Below are 16,912 nucleotides of genomic sequence, written 5' to 3' on the forward strand. Positions count from 1 at the left end.
GCTAAATCTAGTTATTGCCCCAACTAAATCAAATGATGCAAATCAACACTTGGACAACCTTCTGTATTAAGAAGACAGAACCTATAGGCCCAGTACAGACCACCGGTTTGCGGCAGCCTGGGGCCGATTCTAGGGTTCTGGAGCATGCAGCATCTGCATGATCCAGAACCCTAGCACGTGATGGCGGTGCCATCTTTAGGCACAGCCATCCACATGGTGTGCGTATTGATGATATCACATATGCATCATTTCCAAAGTGTGGCTTGTGCGTGACATCACCGCGACATCCCAGGGCACTTATGGTGCCATGGCAGTGTCGCCAGAAGGAGCTCCATTTCGGAGCTCCTTTTTGCTGTGGATCATTGCTGTGGCTGTGTGGTTGTCATGGCAATGATCCATAGAAGAAAGGGCCAGCCTTGGGCTGCCCCCTTTTTCCAGTCTGTACTGGGCCATATTTATGCTTGTGTACAATGCTGTACAGTGTGGGTGTGCAATGCTGCCTTATTAATGGATTACAGCATTGCACAACCTGCATGCACAATACATCAATGCACATCCATGCACAATGTATATTTGTGTGTAATATACAACAATGCACAATGTGCATAAACAATTATGTGCAATGCAGAATTCCTCCTGTGCACCCTGGAACTGAATATGAATGTTTGGAAACTTTTTTGTTGTTGATGTTCAAGTCATTTTCCAGCTTATGGTTATCCTAAGGTGACCCTATCATGTAGTTTTCTGAGGCTGAGAATGTGTGGCTTGCCCTGGGTCACCCAGTGGGTTTCCATGGCTGAATGGAGATTTGAATCATGGTCTCCAGAATCGTACTCCAACATTCATACCACTACACCATTCTGGTGTTTCATTGGAAAACTATATACTTTCTGGCTACTAGTGTAAGTTGAATTCATCCAGCAAATTTGCTCTAGTTGGATTTCTCCTACTTTGTTAATACTTGCCCCGGGTAAAAAGGACACATTTCTATTTTTAATTTCCAGTTACGTTTCTTAGTTTTTCAGTCAGATTCCATCCCATTTCTAGAATGTGGATTGTTGTGGATGATGATATCTATTTAGACCAGTGCCCAGGTGAAATTTCTCACTACACCAAAGGCATTGTGGGAAGTGTAAAATGATGAGATGTTGATCCAATTGACTGGAGCAGGATGAGCATCAGTATTGGTGAGTCCTGATCAGGATTGCTGAGCTCACATTGTGTTGAACTGGAGAACACAGGTGTATGTTTCAGGAGTCCTTCTAAAGTTCCAGGGTGCTCTCCACCAGACCTTGGAAGACTTGGGCCTGTTACAGACAGCCAAAGCTGGCTTCGAGTCACAGTTGAGGTATGGTGTTTCAATGATGCATTAGCGTCGCTAAGAGGTCCAGAGGTCGCTACGAAAGGCCACGCTCCGAGCACTAAGGACTGGAGCATGGCTTTGGTGAGTGTGCTGAGGACGTCGTTAGGATGCATGCATCATATGAAACACCATATTTATAATCCACGTGTGACTCGAAGCAGCTTATTTGGGCTGTCTGTACAGGCCTAGACCTACAATCTACAGCTAGCAAGGCCAGTAGCTGTGCTAGCTGGGGATTGTCTCGGAGTTGTAATCATAAAAAGCTTCACAATCTCCCATATCAGGCCCTGCATTTAGTACTCTAAAAGACTAATGAATCATTGATGAAAATTGACAATGAATAAAAAGTTCCAGGAGGTGACATCCCATAGAATGGTCCAAATCATCTGATTGGCTCTTTGAAAAGTAACTCTCTTCCATTCAGGACCACTGTGGAATCTTCATAAAACATCATGACAAATTAATTTAATGTGTGGTTACTGAACTTGAAGACATTAGCCTACAATAGACTTGACTGGCGTGATTTATTTTATACAGCAAGCCCCTGAGTAACCTTTTTCTGGAATTGTTGTTGTTGGGCTTACTATTCAAATGTGAAAAAGCAAATGGAGAGAGAGCAGGCAGCGTTTCACCCAAAGCTGGGCCGTTTAATATATCATTTTTATATCCTATTTTTCTTCTCAGCTCAAAGTGGGCTGGGGAGACTCTCCTTTGCATTTTTTTCTTCTTCAGAGAAGTCCATTCTGAGCTAGAAGAAAGAAGGGTAATTCTGTTCCTATAAAACAGACTTTAATGAAGGGAGTTTAAACACTGGAATAATATGGCCACATGAAGGGAAAGGGGACAAAGCCTGTGTTATTGCCTTCCATAGTAATGAATGGCCTCGCTTGCTTTTAGTTCCCAATTGGCCTTTCTAGGGGGCGAAAGCAAAGAAAAGACACACGGGGAATAAGAAAAAGATCATGAAAAAGCGGGATACCAGGTCTCCTCAGAACTAAAATTTTAAAGGAGCCTGGTAGAGTCAAAGCAGGTAGGTGACCAATTTTTGCTTTATATTGCCATGCAGATGAAGCCAGACACAAATGGTGGCTTGAGATGCCATAACCCTGTGCCATGGAAGGACAAGATAGAACTTTGTATAAAAGAAATAAATAAATAGGTAGAATGACCCCCCAGTCTTTGCTTCCAGATTTCCAATGTGAGACACACACACACCCAACCAGTAAACTGGTGTTTATTGCAGAGTTCGCAAAATATTATGTATTTGATTATCAAACTCCCAGAATCTCTCAGAACATTCCTGTTTTCGTCCCCAAATAACTTTCCTGAGCTTGGCTGCACGTGTGGAATGTCCTTACTATTCAGAAATGTCATCTTATCTCTCCTGAGTTTCTGGTTCTCACCAAAGGCGGCATGAAGGATAATCATTTATGCTTTGTACATAAGAGCATTTGTGCTCCTGTATAAGCGCTTTCCTGTTTCCATACAATCTCATATTAAAAAAGATTGTCATGAGGATTTGCATTGAATACATATTGTAAATTGGGGGTGAGCAAAACTGCAAAGAGTAGGGGACATTTTCTTTGCCTCCTCTCACCTCCTGAGGAACGGTAACCTTCCACGCTGACATGAGCAAGAAGTGACATCACATACTGCCTGCGTTGTTTTGTCCATTTTCTTTTTTTTTCAGGGGTGATGGGTTGTGGTGTTAAGGTGGGTTGTGGGTGGCCAACACTGTGGCTGTGCAGTGGTTTTAGCTATTTGGAATTTGACAATCAGGGTCAGATGCATTGGATGCCTGCAGCGGCAACAGCATTCCAAATCAAACATTAACTTCCGTTACTGGACTAAAGACATGTCTTCATATGCTTATCTCATAATGTGGCTTATCGTTTAAAACTACTATTAGAGATTCTCTTCCATATTTCCTTACATTATCATTTGGATCTGTAACAAAAAATAATAGTCTCATTGGCTTATTTGTATTAGATTTGTACAGAACTTGAATCTTATAACTCCAGCTCTATATCAAAGTTGCTTGTTTTTCCCCCAATTTTGGTGAAAAATCAAGAAATAATTTCCAGTCCTCCAGTTTTGTCAGTCATTCATGTTTCCAGACTTCTCGACAAGTTATCTAGTTCCAATAAGTCCAGTAGTTTAAAATGACCAGTCTTCCAGAGTCAGGATCTCTTCTTTCTTTCTTCAGAGTTTTGCAATAGGTTGATCCTTGAACTGATAGCATATAAAACATAATTTTACAAACAATTTTTCTATCCATATTTACATCCCACCATGTTCAGAGCAAAAATAATTCTGGTCTAGTTCAATGTTAATTTTTTATAATACTTTTCATTTCATGGTGTATCTGTTTCCAAAATTTTGACCACTTTTTCACAAGTCCACCACAGTACCTGCACATTTAGTACATTTTCAACAACTGCTGTTATAATTTTTGGACATTTTACAAAGTTTTCTGTGTGGAACTATCATGGTCTTTTTTGTGGCTGGAGGGTCAGAGAGGCACTTGTGGGATGTCCAACCCCCATGCCTCAAAAGAACTTGACTGGCCCTAGGTAACTTTTACACTCCCCACCTTAGGAAGCACAACATTTGAGGCCAGCTTTTGAGGAAGCCAAAAAACAAGAAGTAGATTCAGTTCGCAGATTTTTCCATGATGAATACAGGCTTGCTTCTCTTCTTCTTGCCTCTGTTACTTAAAATTGATAGTCACTGGTATGGAAGTTAGAAAACACACTTTACAATCCACAGGCACAGATTACCTCCAACCTGGTACCCTCCAGATGTCACAGAATACAACAAAACCAAGGGATGGGGTAACATACAACCTATGATCACATCAACCCCAGTTTATTTTATGTGCTTCCCGAAAATGTCCCACAAACACCCCCTTCTCCTTTAGAAAAAAAATCAGGCAAATGCCTTAAGTCTACAGTGGGCAAGAGTCTAGAGAGACAGATATTGTAAAGGAAGCGAGCTACTACTGCTAAATCAAGCCTGGCAGGCCATGAACGGTAATTCAGGAGGGTGCAGAGACAAGGTCCTCAGCCACTCAGAAGTCATTACACCAACCAGTAGTCTACATAACCGGGACCAAAAAGGGATAAGATAATGAAGCATTCAACATAGGGCTGGAGAAAAACCCGAAGGGCTGCCTCCAGCCTCCCCTTCTTCAGCCAGATCAGGCTGCGCAACAACCTCATGCATGGCCCCAATCCAGCCTTCTGAGGGTGCAAAAAGGACCCTCAAAAAGTGCTCATTTTTTGCACCCTTGAAAGAGCACCATAGCCTTGGCAGTGCAGCTATATGGCTCCCTCTTCAGCGCTGCATCACATCTGATGTAGCATCATAAGTGCACCATGGCGCCGCATGCCATGGGAGCAGTGGCTGTGTCAGGGCACCCTGGAGAGCAAGTCGAGTGTGCATTGTCAGAATGCTACACCTTGAGTTCTGCCCCTGGGCCGGCCTTTCAGGCCAAAGTCACTACAGAGGTCAAGAAACCAAGAAAACATGGACTGTAAAGGTCGGAGTGCAATAAGGGATCTCAGCAGCTTCTGAGAGATTTGTAGGTGGCTGACTTGGATGCCAAGTGCTCATCTTTCAGAGCTTCTGTTTCTCCTTCTCTCTTCTTTGTCATGTTTTAAAGATGGGGATGATTCTTTGGCATCCATCAGTCCTAGCTGAGGAGAAAAGCCCCTTGACTGCTCCACTCCCACACTCTCCAAAACTAGCAGAAAATTGGCTGGAAAAACCTGGAGTCAAAACTGGCAGTAGAGTTAGTCCATCTAGGACATATTCATGGCTATTTAGGGACAAAATGTGGTTCTGTTGGAGTGTGAAAATTGGCCCTCCCTTCAATGTAAGTGGCTCTGAACTACAGTGCCCTATTATACGCTGGGGTTTGGTTTCCAAGATCCCCGTGGATAACAAAATCGCGTGTAGTGCTCAAGTCCCATTAAATATAATGACATAGCAAAATGGTGTCTTCTAAAAATGGAAAATCAAGGTTTGATATTGAAATTTATACTTGTTTTTGAATATTTTCAACATGGAATGCTTGGATCCGTGTATTAAAAAAACGTGTATAAGAAGGGCCAACTGTATATTAAGACTGATGCCCTTCAGATGTATTGGAAGATACGTCCCATTACCATAAAAACCTGGACACAGAAGGAGTCCATGACATCGCAAAAGTGCGGTGGGAACAACCTGAACTGGAAACACTAGGAAAAATAAGTAAAAAAGAGAATCAAATGGGAAAAGACAAAAACACTGAGTATTCTTTGGGTTCTTCAATGACTGGATTGTTGCGGTAGGTCAACAGCCTAAACGCCCTGTCCAATGAAGCTTCAGGCTCTGACAAGTGTCCTGTTGGGTTTTAGCTGCACTCTAGTTCCTTACACATGCAGTTGTGCTTGCTTGGTATGGCATAACTTCTGTTGTAATTTGGCAATTGTTTAAATGGAATTCCAGCAAGGGTTAACTTGTTGTAAAAGGTGTTGTGCTGCATTGGATTGTGTGGAACTACTCAACTGTTCATCAAAGTACCATTGGATTCACAGAGACATTGGATTCACAGAGACGGGGGAAAGAACAAGCACATTCAACAGACAATTAGCTGTACAATGGTGGTATTCAGCAAAAGGGTGGTATAGTCCTGTCACCACTAACTAATGAGTTTAGAGATTACTATATTTTGAAGGGTCCGATTGAGTCCCTTTTCTGCTTCTGCATGAGCTGTATGGGACTTCTTGAGGTTACTTAAATGAACCATGCTGGCCACCACCTACTGAGCTGAACCCCCTTTTCCTTACAACTCCATAAGGAAATTATGATTGAGGTTCGTTCAGTTGATGTTGCAAAGATCCCCCCCCCCCCACCCCCAACCCTAATGGGGAAATAACTAAGCAAAAGGCACATGATGGTGTGGTGAAATAGAAGTACTTGTAAAGGAAAAGCATTAGTCTAAGTAAGAAATCTCCATTGCAAAAAGCTGCCCTCGTTTACATGAAGGACCATCTCCCCTTCAGAGCGCACTTAGAATGTACAAGTTACAGACAGATTAGATCATTCAACCAAGCCAGAAAAAATAAAAGTCCTGACATGATTAGCAAATACAGTCTCCTCTTCTACTCAGGGAGATCAGATGAGATTTGTAGTCCTTGATGTTCATAGGAGTACTAGGAGTCTGGACTCCTTTTGTTCCACCTTGACGAGCTTCCCCAGGTGGGACTGGAGTTCCTGGCACGTAAATTGTCTCTTGGTTAGAGTCCTCTCGTGCCTTGTGGTCACTTGAGGCTTTTATAACTGTGCCGATAGACATTTGGAAGGTTTGCACTTCTGCTCAACGGCCACTCATTGGGCAATTTTCCCAGCGCATCACGTCTATAGACACCAAGCCCTATTTAAATGTACTTAACCTCATCACATTAGTAACCCCCATTTTTAGCTGGGAAGAAGGCAATCTGTACTGCTCAATAAAGGAAAACACCATTATCACAGAACATGATACAAGGTCTTTGGCTTCTATTTCTCTACTGGGACAAAGTGGGAACTGGGATCCTGGACTATGGTGTGTTGTGTTGTTGTTGTGTTTTGTGTTGTGTGCCTTGAAATCATTTTTAACTTAATGGAACCTAAGTAAACCCCATCTGACAAGATTGTCTAGAAGGGGTTTGCCACTGCCTTCCTCTAAGGGGGAGAGGTCTGATTTTTGTCTAAGGTCCTCAATAAATTTCCATGGCTGAAGTGGGGATTTGAACCTTGATCTCTCAAAATCTTACTCCTATACGCAATCCATTACACAAACACATTTGGCTCTCATCCTCCTGGACTAATAATAACCCTTATTATTTCTCCAGGGGCTTCAGTGTACTTGAAAGCTGCCTGTGTTGACGCATTCATCATCATTTTGGTTCAGCTTGTTTAACAGTAGGAGCACACAGATCTCCAGTATTGCTGAACTGCAGTTCCCAGCACATGTCTCATCATGACTATGCTAGCTAGGCCTATAGGGGTTTTGCAATCTAACATATCTGGAGGGCTACAAGATTCTAACCCCTTGTGTTACAACAATGGCCAGGGGTTTTTCCATGGTTTGAGAGAAGAGTCTTTCATTACTCTGTCTGGAAATGGCAGAGACCAAACAAACACATACAACTGAGCAAGAGCCATTGTGTTTATTTTGGAAACAGTTCGTTGTTGGGAATTGTGTGATAGTTACACAGAGGCATTATAAAATGCACATGGCTGCACTAATTATTTGGGATAACAAAGCTGGTGATGTCTTAATTTTGTGCCATAATCATGCAATTCCAAGTTGTCAGATGTCATCTGTTATTATGGATATTAATTATACTCCACGTTCTCTGGGGCAGTGAACATTTCAGCAGTGGATTTGTTTGGCAATGGCTTTTTCGGATTCAAAATGAAGTAAATGGACAGAATACAGTGGAAAGAAGGAACAGAAACTGCCATCAATCCGAGTAGTTCTCAATTCAGACATTCATGGCTATTGAGAAAACATCTGCCATCCATCTGAGACATTTGTGAAATGATTTGCTAAAAAAGGATGTGGTGAGGCTAGAATTCCATATTACCAGTAGTACTGGTAAAGTTATCCCAGTTTTCTTGGTATGGTACCAAATCTAAAAGGAAAAACATCTCTACATTTTGAAGTTGTAGAGTTTCATAGGCAGGACACAGATGATGTAAAAGGGGAAAAAGTTAAATAAGCAAGTTTATTGTGTATTCTTCATATCTACACATTTAGTTCACAACAATCTTTCTAACTCTCTTGCCTCCAGAACTATAGGAACATTTCAATCTTCCAGCTCTTGTGCAACGGTCCTCAACAAAGTCTTACCCAAGATGCCATAAGTGGTTTTTCAACTGAATAGAAAGGTAATTCAGGAGACCCCATCTGGGGTCAGTATTTTGGAAATCAAAAAAGGAGTCCAAGAGTTTTATTGTGGGTGTAAGGTTTTGTGGGCTCTCCAGTTTCTGAGTGCGTGCATTCCAATGATGTTTGACATTTCAAGATACAGGCCAGATGTTGTACCTACTGAGATGTGGGGTTTTGTTTTGCTGAGGAATATCTCACTTGGTGTCAGCTTGGTTGTGACTCAAATGGTCACTACTTGTAAGGAACAGGATGTCTTCACCTGTTCCCGACTTCAGACAAAACAGATGGGACCTTCCCTTTAGATAAAAAACACTTGAAATGTGAATGGCCCAGACATACACACAGGTTATAAAATGACACCAGAGGAGTGGTGAAGTGAGGCAGGATAATTCTATGGTGAGGGGGCGCGACTTTAGGAGGCTTGATTTAACTGTCTCGATGGCCACTTGCTGTTTCTGTCATTAAGCTTTTATCGGCATTTGATTTAGCTCAAACCAGAGAATGTTGTTTCAGCACACAACTTAGATGGCAGTCCCCAGGCTGAGCAATCTGGATGGGCACTTCAGCTTTGATACTTCTTACCATCCAAAGCCACTTCTGACCACCATGGGGATTTGTTCTTCTCAGTTTGCAGACAACACCTAAGAGTTCCTCTTCCCACTTTGTCATGGTCCAACAGAAAATGGACTGCTGGCTAAAGTGAATTAGTAAGATTCAACATTTATGAATACTGTGCATGTCCTTAAAGGTTATTTAGATCAAACTGTAGCCTAAATTTCCTCCAAGAAGTTCAAGATGGCTAAGAGAGGGTGTGTAATGTTATTGCTATAACTTCAGACATTTTTGCCCTGTGGTCTGAATATGTGAAAATTTTAGCTAAAAACTTGTGTATCCTTCCAACTGCCTTCTCAAAATCAAATGGCTGCTACCCTAGATCGCAGGTTTATAGAGGTGCTCTTCAGAGACTGACATCAAAGTTATCTGGAGATTTAGGAACTGTTGTCCAAGAATGATATTTCCAAGATTTGATTATGAATGGTTAGCCTAAAGGTTAAATAAATTTGGATTGGTGGGTGCATGAGAAAATCAAATATATAATTGTGATGTCTAATTCAATACAGAAAAGGCAACAGTAATCTAAATTTTGAGAATATTTACAGATCAGAGAAGACTGTGGTTTCACAAGTCGCCAATATCTTCAGAGAACAGTTTTGAGACCATGGGGGTAGGAAGAATCATTGTAGAAATAGAATATTGTGTTCAGTTCTGGGCGGCCACAATTCAGAAGGACATTGAGAAACTGGAGCGTGTCCAAGGGGAGCGACAAAATGTGAAGGGTCTGGAAACCATGCCCTATGAGGAAAGACTTAGGGAGCTGGGGATGTTTAGCCTGGAGAAAGAAGGTTAAGAGGTGATATGATAGGCCCTGTTTAAAATATGAAGGGATGTCATATTGAGGAGGGAGCAAGATTGTTTTCTGCTGCTACCAGAGAACAGAACCCGGACAATGGAGGCAAGTAGCAGGAAAAGAAGAGTACACCTGCAACAGTAGGAAGGAACTTCCTGACAGTAAGGGCGGGTTCGACAGTGGAATGCAACTCCCTCGGAGGGTGGAATAGAGGTCACCGTCTTGGAGGCTTTGAAAACAGAGGCTGGATGTCCAATCTGTCAGGGATGCTTTGAATTTTGGATTTTCCGTGCATGGCAGGGGGTTGGACGTGGATGGCCATAGTGGTCTCTTCCAACTCTAAAGCGAATCTATGATTCTATGATTGTAGTTCGAGAATAAGGTCCACACTGTGAACTTCTGAATAACCATATAGAAAAAAAAAGAGGTTCTGATGGTAGGCTGTGGTTTCAGAAGAAGACTTTTACTTCCTCTGAAAGTGATTACTAATCAATGTTCAGAAATATTTGATGAAGATAAAAACCCTGTGCTGGCTCAGTGACAATCTGGTTTGCAAAGGGAACGATAGATGTCCTGCTAGTATTTTCAAAGTGTCTTTGATGAAAGTTCTTCTAAGGGTTTGAGAGATAAGTGGCATGGTCATGGGAGGGGTAGTTTAAGGGGGTCCCATGCATAGTTCAGAACCCAGCAAGTAAGTAAACAAAAGCATTCTGCAGCTTTCAACTGGAAGGTGGGAGGTGTGTCATTTTGCATAATGAAAGCTCTGAGGGGTTACGCATGGTCTTCCACGGTTGCCGATCTTTTTAAAGGATTGTTTGCCAAGATGCACACAACCTCTACTCACACATTTATATGCACAGTTCATGATTTGTGTCTCCTTGGCTTGTGGGCTCAGGTTTTGAGACGTGGTAAGAAAATGAATGTCATTTTTTATTATTGTATTCCTAAAAACAATACGGGATGTTTTTCAGTCCCTGCTTTCCGGTTATAGTAGTGTCAAAAATAAGTAACTCCTGAGCCAAGCTGGGAAGGTTAGTGTCATAAGGCAACAGAATAATAAGTAATAGTAATAATAGGATTTGTTTTAGATTATAATACCGCTATTCAAAGGATCATAGCGGTGGAACAGCAAGAAGTTAATTAGCAAGTGAAGCGTAATTTGCCCCCAACAGTCGTGGGTACTAATATTTATGCGACCTCGAGAAGGAATGCAAAGCCTGAAGTCGAGCTTGGGCCCTTTTTGCTGGGTATTGGAACGTGCAACCTGGGTGTTTGAGTGAATGGCTGCAGTAAAGGCATTTAAAACCACTGCACCACCGAGGAGCTCACATATAGATTCCGTTTAGTGTACGCATTTGAGTACTATTTTGTCCGTGCAAAATGGAGAGTGCTGCAGTTAACAGTGAGAAGTGTAGGTTGAATAGGTAATATGTTAGAGTTGTGGCAGTCTTTGAATGGTGGCAAAACGATATGGTTGGTGTTGTTCAGTGTCCCAAATGAATTCATGGGGACTACAGAAACATCCACAAGTATATTCCCCAGTTGCACAATAAGCAGGCATGCTGTTAGGTAAACACCATCTGATTGCAATATTCAGAAAAAGCATGGAGTAAATGCAACGTAACATTTAAAACCTGTGTGAAAATTTACACAACACAAGCGATGAGAGAGGAGATCAGGCCGTAGTATTGCCAAGTTAGAATTCCCAGGGTGGCTTAGGGGAGACTTAAAAAATGCAGTATACACAGAACATTGCAAAACATTAGTGGGGGAAGACAAGAGAGGGGCCTGTTTGGTGGCGGCTTTTAGACAGGTTTATATGTTTTTTTTTTCTGGAGAAATTTTGTAACGTTTGAATAGTTGTAAAATTGGATAGTAACAAACTGAGGGTGGGATCTAGGACAGCAGTACACACGGGCAGGGAAAGGGATGCCACCGATCGACTTTCTGCAGATCGATTGCCAGCAGTGGCTTCTCGTAGGAGGTCATAAGGCTGAAGGGCAGCCCTATGATGCCCTTCCTAGTCACATGACATTGGGTGCTCAGAGACGCCATACAATCGAGGATATACCCCCGTGTGGGTGGTGCGCTCAATAATGGCACGGCCACATATACAGGGGCTCAGGAGCAAATGCAGTTGCTGCACTCGTCCTGAAGCTTAATTGGGACCATGACGATGCTTCTCACCTGATGTACTTGGGCCAGAGGTTGGTAGAAAAGAAGTGCAATATGACAACACTTGAACGGCCATGGCTTCCATCCTACAAGAATCATGGGATTTGGTAGTGTGTATGAGGCACAAGCACGTTGGCAGAGAAGCCTAAAGAACCTGTGAAGACCAGAGATCACAGGATCCCATAGCACAGAGCTGCAACCCTTAAAAGTGGTCAAATACATTATTTCGTACATTCTGGAATGCATCTGAGACACCTTTAGTCTGTAGTGTGCTTTAAGGTTGAAAGTCGAATCTTGAGTCCCACACCTTGGGGAAAAGGCAGGATGTAAATAATATGAAACAATAATTGAGTAATAACATGTTGTAATGAATGCACCTTGTAAGAGATTTAGATGAAAAAAACGCTGGGCTGATCAACACTGGGGGGTATAGCTGGGGCAGAGAACAGACAGAAGGAAATAGGAAACAGTGTGGAGTTGTGTGGAACAAAACGTTAGGAGGCCTCTGAGATTAATAATGTGTTGAAGATTAGCTCTACAGCTAAATAAGATGTAGAGTAACAGGTAAATAAATAAGAACAGTTTGATGAGGAGACTCGGAATCTCGGTTACAGAAGCAAATCGTGGAGAGCAGTAAAACGGAAAAGAAAAAGCAGTCAATTACAAAACAAACAAAACCTCAGAGCAGCTGATAAAAGAGTAAAAGTGAAAAAGGGAAAGAGGGGGAGAGAAGTTGGATGAAGAATCATGGTGGTTGGTTTGGTGCTGAAAGGTCATAGGGGCAGGGGGGGGGCGGGGGGAGTGTGTGTTGCCAGAGAGGTGCAGCAAGGTATGCTTGGGGGTCAGTGAGTGATATTTTGGTAGAAAATTATCAGATGCAGTGTTTCAATTTATATTTAGGCAAGGGTGGGAATTGTGCAGCTGCAGGCTGCATCTTGGACGGGGGTTAGATGTGGTTGGGTTGGCCACTGGGACTCCAAAGCTCTTCTAAAAAAGCCCAAGAACAACTGCATTATTAGTGTTCAGCCCAAACATTTTCTTTGGTCTTTTCCTTTGTTGTGTTGCAGCTCCCCAAGGACAATTTGGGTAGGATTAAAAAAACCTGTTGTGTGGGGCAATCTGATGATGTGTTTAAGGTGTCGCTTGCCCCAAGAAATATGAGGCACCTCCTAAGAGAGGCTGCAGTCTATACCACAGAGAATGTCAGTGCGTGCGTTTAACTAACCATGGCTCAAGGCAACAAGTATTAGGATTTAGTAATTGTGGTGAGATGGTTTTAGAGGGTCTTTTCTGTGCATCTTGACCACGATGCGGGGTTGCATTTTGATTAGAATTCATCAAGTATGAATGCAGAGGAACATATGGAATAGCAAAAACAGATAACAGGGGTAAGACAAACAGAATCCAAGGATTTGTGGCTACGCATTTGTGAACTGTTGTGAGCAGGAAGCAAGGGAATAGATTGGGTTGCGTAGGAAATAAGGGGGGGCCAAGCCACCAGAGGTACAATGCGAAGTCATTGGCGAGGGTCCCAACTTAAGAGTAAACTCATGAGAAGCGATGAGAGTTTTGGAATATGTATGTGGACGCCACCATGGCGGAGTAGATTGATTCAAGGGCACATGGGCAAGGTAGGAGCTAACCAATAGGGAGGTTGTGACAAGGGGCAAAGTGATAGTTGGTTAGTTTTTGAATTAAGTAGGGGAGAAAAAAAAAAAAAAAACGGTAGTGGGTCCTGGCAGATCGTGCTGGGTGGGTGGTCAAGTGCCCAGCCCCCCCCCCCAGGTGAGGATAGCAAAGGAAGTACAGGGAGGATGGGTCACAGTCCCATTAATAGATGGAATGAAGTAGAAAGAATATGGCGCTTGGGTATATAAGAGATGGGGGAAAGGAGGCGAGATGAAGTGTTGTGGTTGGGAATTTATATATTTGGGGATATGTTCAAGTTGTGTGGGAAGTATGTGAAGATGTATAAAGAATGCATGGAGGGTGGAAATGCGGGACTAGTACGTGTGATTTCAGGGATAGGGGAATCATGGCTGTGTGCCGTCTCTGGGGGTGACGTTGCACTGTCGGCCAGCAGGTTGTTGTGGGGTGCCGGGTGTGGGGTACCGGGGAATGCAGGCTGGGTTTGCTCCGGTGTGGGGTGTGTTCGTAGGGTGCTTGGGTGCGTGTGCTCTGTGGTTAGGAGAGGTGTTGTGATGGTGGGGTTGTGTGGTACAGGTGTGGGGGTGTGGTGGTGCTGTAGATATGGTGGACGCTGGTGCTGGGTGTGGTCGGTGCTGACTGTGGTGGTGGGTGGGTGGTGGGGTTGTGTTGGTGGCGTGTGGGCGTGGGGGGTTTGGTGTTGTCAGGAGGTCATGTGGTGTCTGCTGTGTGTGGTCTAGTGCTGTGCGTCATGCTGCTGTGTAGGAGCAGTGGAGGTGGATGTTTTGCTAGTGCTGGCGGGTGGTCTCTGTCAGTTGTCTGGCTGGTTGGTTCGATGAGAGGATGGGTGCGTGTTCGTCGGGGGCTGCTTGGGGGGTGGTATGTGTGTATTGTTCGTTCGTGTGTGGTTCGGTCGTCTTGTGTTTTAAATCTGTGAGACGTCTTCGTTCCTTCTCTGTTTCTCTTTGGCTTGTGTTGTTTGGGTTCTTGACAGGGAATAGGGGGGATAAAGTTTTTTTTTTTGTTTCTAAGCTCTCTCGGTTTTTATTTTTCTGTTTTGTTCGTGTGTTTGGCTGTTGTTAGTGAGTTTAAGGTTTTTGTGTAGTGTGGTTGTGCTTCGCTTGCCAGCGATTGCGTTGTGATGAGGTAAGTTTAGGCCGTGGTTAGCATCTCCTCAACGATCTATAAAAAATAAATAAATATAGTGAATTAGAATTCAATACCAAGAGACGGTGCGGGTCCATCAAGTGAAATATATACTCTCTGTCTGTGTCGCATGATGTTTTATGTCTATGCAATACAACATAAAACAAATCTCTCATCTAACAACGTCTAGTAATAACTAAAAAACCTCGAAATACCTATCAGTCGTCATCGGGTGTGACAGGACAAGAGTCTAGGTAATCGCTCGGCCAAACTCGCTCTCTCTCTTGTGTCTCTCTATTCGATGTTGGAGTGGTGGAATATCAAGTAACACTAAAATGTAAGCTAAATCAAAAAACAGTGAGTGTGTTCGCTTTATGATACGGGGGTGTTTTTAGGCCTTCGGCTGAATGTAGCGGCGGTATGCGTTATCACGGTGAATTAAATGAAACCCGTGTCGAGACCTCTTTGTCTTGTCCTTGGGGTCTACCGGGGGGTGTTCAGATGATATAGCAGCTTGATAATCGTGGCTGTCTATGCGAGGCGAGCGTGGTGGGTCTTATGTAGCGTCGTGAGTGTCGGGTGTTTGTAGGTGGGCTATTATTTGTGATGTCGCTGATTCAAGCTGCTATTTTACCAGAGTACCTCTCTCTACTATATTTTGAGCTGTGTGTTTCGTCAGATTGCCTGAGTGGTTGTGCGCGGTGGGCGTGGGGTCTTGCGGGATCGATTAGATTACGAGGACATGACGCCGACCGACGAACTACTAGTTGACTGTGGCCGCAGGGGGATGTGGCGTTTGTGTGATACAGGCTCTGCGGAGAAGACGCGCGCTGTGGGTGTCTTTTGAGAGCGGGTGTGCCCGAGACATAGTGTGGTGGTGCGCTTAGCGGCTGATCCAAAACAAGGATAGTGGCTGGCGATTTGGGGGGTGACTTGGAACTACGACCATGCTGACACAACATTCGAAGAAGAGAGGTGGTGTCATTCCAGGGTAGTGGTGAGTCTCGACGATAAGCTAAGATGTGTGCACTCTAAGTGGTTCTGTGGCCACTAGAGATAGAGAGAGAGAAAGACGTCAATCGTTGCCGTGCTGTAGAGAAACAACACACGAAAAGCACATACACAGATGTAAAAGGGGATGCAAAAAGAGATGCGGAGCACACGTGGTGGCACAACCAAAACATTGGAGCCACACAACACATGTTGTGTTGTGATGGTTACATGTGCGCTGGCGCGCCAGACTCCCCAGGTCCCACACGACCCTCGACAGACTGGAGATCCCGATTGGGACGCCGCGGAACGGCGACACCAAAGCAACCAAGGGGGACAAACTATCTATGGACGAAGCATCATAGGGTCGAGCCCGGAAGGAGGTGGTGGGTGGGTAGGCTGAAACGATGGGTGTCGAGAGCCTAGTGATGTGTGGGCGTTCGTGTTGTTTTGAGAAAACCGGAGTGGTGTGTGCCCGGAGGTATGTGGTTCTGTTGGTAAGTGCTTTGGTTTCGTCCGAGCCTTTTATGTGGGTAGAGGGGTGGAGGTGGGGCTCCGCTGGTGCAGAGATCGTTGGTAGGAAGGCGGGGTAGAAGGACACCGCGGAGAGCGGCGCGCGGAGGGGGAGCGTGTGGCAGGGCGGAGGGTGGGGTAAGGGCAGCGCGGGGTCGGAACAAACACCAGGGGAGCAGGGGGCCAGTGGGTGGGGCGGGTGGGTGGAGTGGCGGTGCGGGGTGCACAGGCCCACCGCCCCACCGACAGGGGGCAGAAGCCAAAGGGAATGAGGAGAGAGACCGGGGGGGGTGGTTGGGGGGGGGAGGCGGGGGGGTGCGGGTGGGCATGAGAGCGGTGGGCAGTGGGGGGGAGGCGAGGTCTGTGGCGCTCGATTGACCGACTAGAGAGCCCCAGAACCCGCGGGCACGGAAACGAAGACACCGGGGGGCCCGCGTCGTGTGTGGGGTGTGCCGAGTGAGGCGTCGGGCGCTATGAACACTTTGGTTTGTGGTGTGGTATGTGTGGGGTTGTGGGTCTGCATATGATGTGGGGTGTGGGTGTGTGGTGTGTGGGGGGTGGGGGGGTGGGGTGGGGGTGTGTTGGGGGGGGTGGTGTTTTGGGTGGTGTGTTGGGTGTGTGGGGGGGTGGGGTTGGGGTGGGGGGGTGTGTGTTGGTGTGGTGTGGGAGGGGGTGGTGTGGTGTTGTGTTGAGGTTGTGTGTTGGGGTGGGGGGTTGGGGTGGGGGTGGTGTGGTTTGGTGGGGGGGG

Source organism: Sceloporus undulatus, chromosome 5 (genome assembly GCF_019175285.1).
Source record: "Sceloporus undulatus isolate JIND9_A2432 ecotype Alabama chromosome 5, SceUnd_v1.1, whole genome shotgun sequence".
In the NCBI taxonomy this organism is placed as follows: domain Eukaryota; kingdom Metazoa; phylum Chordata; class Lepidosauria; order Squamata; family Phrynosomatidae; genus Sceloporus; species Sceloporus undulatus.